General features: G+C 36.3%; 1 non-coding gene across 1 annotated transcript; it reads right to left on the bottom strand.

The window, feature by feature from the left end:
• Positions 1–2,226: 2,226 nt before the first annotated feature.
• Positions 2,227–2,333, bottom strand: LOC131180430 (small nucleolar RNA R71). Its single transcript, XR_009149204.1, has one exon. It is a non-coding gene; the product is annotated as a small nucleolar RNA R71 (small nucleolar RNA).
• Positions 2,334–3,747: the final 1,414 nt, after the last annotated feature.

Raw genomic sequence — 3,747 nt, 5'->3', positions numbered from 1 at the left:
GCATATGTTTAGAGAGTTGTTGAAATAATTGTGTTAAATGGAGAAATTTGACTCTTGCTATATTTTTCAGGGTTTTGGTGAAGTTTCGGAGCATAGAAGTGTGGAAGGAAGCTTAGAAAAGTCGAAGGATTGAGAAACGCTATTGATACAAAATACACAGGTCGTGCAAGCTCAACCAGAGACCCATGTAACATTCTGCCAGAAGGAATCCAGAGAACCGAGGAAGAAACAAAGTACACGGGCCGTGTAATTTGACCCGTGTAACTTTTTGTTCTGATACAAAATAGACCCACTCAGCTCTAGTAAGTTACATGGCCCTGGGCCGTGTAGTGATACACGGGCCGTGTATCCGTCGACAATCAATTTTCTTATTTTGCTCTAGTTGCAATTTTTAATAGAGACTCTAAAAACCTAACCCTAGACCATTTATTATAAATAAAGGAGGCAGCAGCCATCACAAAGGGAGAATTCATATGCCTCCAAGACGATTCAACAGCCTTTCCATTCGTCTTTTTAGATTTCTTCTTTATTTTTTTTTTTTTCTATAAGCCATAAACATGAGTGGCTAAGTTTTTAATTCAGTTCAAGAGATTTAAGTTCTTTCGCTTGATTTGTGAGACCAGGTTCTTAATTTAATTTATGTATTTTTGAATATCTATTGTTTTCTAATTTACTTGTTTTTTATCTATTGAATAATTTGCTAAAAAGGCCTATTAGTTAATTGTTTGATGAGATCAATTGCTAGTTCATCTTCATAATCCGTAACTGTTGTGTAAGATTGAACATGAGTAGCAATTAGGTTTTATTGATTATGATCCCAGTTTTCAATAATAACCTAAGGAAACAATAGGGTGAATTAAATGATTTATGCTTCATAAATTGTTGTTCAGCTTAACTACTTCCTATTCTTCAAGCAGTTATTAATTTGATGAAGATTTCTTAATGCCAATTCAGTTAATAATTAGAGTCAATAAGAGTGCTGGTCTCGAATTGATGAGTATAGGGATGTCAAGGGTTCACATCGCTGTTTGGTAAATCTACGTTAAGTATTCAATAAGAGATAAGTGTATTTCTTTTGTCTATGATCAAATTAATGCATTGGAATGAGAATTACCTTGGACTGAAGTTTGTTTAAATTGAGATTTTCATATTTAATTCTTGAATTTCTGATTTCTTCTGATTTTGTGTTACAACCCCCCCCCCCCCCCCAATCTTTGTTTCTTTCATTTTCCATTACACAAGTGCACGAAATTTAATAATTCAGTCTCTAGGGTTCAACTAGGATTTACCACTTGTTACAGAAAATATTTAATGATTGGTAATTTCAGTTAATTTAATTTCTAGTGGATTTAATGCCCGTCAAGAATTTTGGCACTGTTGCCGGAGGCTGAAATTTATTGATTTTTGTGTTTTTAGTGTTAGGGTATTTTGTTATTAACTTTGTTTTGTAGAGTGTTGCTGTTTTCAGGTTTTCGAAAAAAAAAATTTTACGGTGTTACTGTTCATTAAGAAATTTGGTTGAATTTGGAGGGCGGCCTATACCTATTTTGAAGGAAATGTTGCTCTGATCAAGACCAATCAATCCATAGGATTTCCTTGGCCCCACCCTCTTAAGGCCAAATTCCATCATTTTCTAGGGTTTTGAGGCATTTTTCTATTTTTACTTTGATTTCTCTTTGTTTATGACAATAACTTCTCAATCTGGTGAGTTGATTTTTGATCCAGAAGTAGAAAAAAATAGCTAAACGGTTGAGAAAATTGACTAAGCAAGCTAGATAGATTCCGAGTACATTTGTTGGAGTCCAATCTCCAAAGGAGTTAAGTTTGGATTCGGATTCAGAGTCAAATTCTGAAAATGAAACCATGGTTGCTAGAACCTTGAAAGAATTGGCTGCTTCTGATCTAAACCAATAGCCTTTATGTATCCAATACCCTACTTTAAATGTTGCTTTTGAGTTAAAATCTGGACTAATCCATTTTTTACCTAAGTTTCATAGTCTTGCAGGTGAGGATCCACATAAGCATTTAAAGGAATTTCATGTTGTTTGTTCTAGCATGAAACCTCAAGGAGTTTCAGAGGATCAAATCAAGCTTCGAGCTTTTCCCTTCTCATTGGAAGGCACAGCTAAGGATTGGTTGTATTACCTTCCTTCCGGATCTGTTAACTCATGGAATGGGATGAAGCATATATTTTTGGAGAAGTACTTTCCTGCTTCCCGTGCTACCAACATAAGAAAAGAAATTTATGGCATTCGGCAGTACAATCGAAAGAGTTTGTATGAGTATTGGGAGAGATTTAAGAAGCTGTGTGCAAACTGTCCCCATCATCAAATAAGTGAGCAGCTGTTGATTCAGTATTTCTATGAGGGATTTCTACTAATGGACCGCAGTATGATAGATTCTGCTAGTGGAGGAGCTTTGGTTGACAAGACACCAGAAGAGGCAAGGAGGTTGATTGCTAACATAGCAGCAAACTCTCTGCAGTTTGGAATGAGAATGGATCACACACCCATGAAGGTTAATGAGGTAAGTACATCTAACCTTGAGAAACAGATTTCTGATTTAATTTCTTTGGTGAGGCAATTGGCTGTAGGGAAAATGCAAACGGTTAAGGTATGTGGGATTTGTTCAGGTTCGGGTCATGCTACTGGCATGTGTCCTGCATTATAAGAGGATGAATCAATGCAACATGCTAATGAAGTAGGACATTATGGACAGCCACAATGCAGGTATGATCCATATTCGAGTACTTATAATCCAGGATGGCGAGATCATCCCAATTTGAGTTATGGGAATCAACAGGCACAAAACCGATACCAGCAGTAAAGACCACAGGTGAATCAACCACAACCACCTCCACCTCCCTCAAATCAAGGTATGTCACTTGATGAAATTATTAAGGCTTTGGCTAATAATACACAACAGTTTCAACAGGAGACCAGAAATAGCATTCAAAACATAGAGAAGCAGATTGGTCAATTAGCCTCATCTGTGAGCAAATTGGAAGCTCAAGGTTCTAGAAAGCTTCCATCACAAATAGTCATGAATCCCAGAGAAAATGCGAGTGCTATACTATTGCGGAGTGCGAAGGAAGTTGATTATCAGATTCCACATGAGCCAATAAAAAGGAAGAAGCAAGAAGAAAAAGAGTCTTAAGTTTCTGAAGCTGAGGTAAATACTGAACCTAACTCAAATAAGGTTAATAATTCCGTTCTTCCTCCATTCTCATGCTGGTTGGCCAAAAATAAGAAAGAAGAATAAGAGAAAGAAATTTTGGAGACTTTTAGGAAGGTGGATGTGAATATACCTTTACTTGATGTGATCAAACAAGTTCCCAAGTATGCTAAATTCCTTAAGGAGTTATGCACTACAATGCGCAAGTTGAGGAATAATGAGAAGATTAGTGTGGGGGAAAATGTGTCAGCATTTATTCAGCAAAAATTACCCCCTAAGTATAAGGATCCAAGTTCATTTTCTATTCCTTGCAGAAAAGGTGATTCTAAATTTGAATATGCAATGGCAGATTTAGGAACATCTATTAATGTTATGTCAAATTCAGTTTTTCAACCTTTAAATTTGGGTCCTTTGAAAGAAACCAGTGTCATTATTCAATTAGCTGATTGTTCTAATGCTTACCAATTGGGAGTAGTTGAGGATATGTTGGTGCAGGTTGGAGGATTGATTTTTCCTTCAGATTTTTACATTCTGGATATGGAGGATGATAGTGCTCTCTCATCAAATTCAGCT

The sequence above is a fragment of the Hevea brasiliensis genome, chromosome 5 (assembly GCF_030052815.1).
Source record: "Hevea brasiliensis isolate MT/VB/25A 57/8 chromosome 5, ASM3005281v1, whole genome shotgun sequence".
In the NCBI taxonomy this organism is placed as follows: Eukaryota; Viridiplantae; Streptophyta; class Magnoliopsida; order Malpighiales; family Euphorbiaceae; genus Hevea; species Hevea brasiliensis.
The sequence above is the reverse complement of the archived record's forward strand: the minus strand, read 5'-3'. Positions and strand labels throughout refer to the sequence as shown.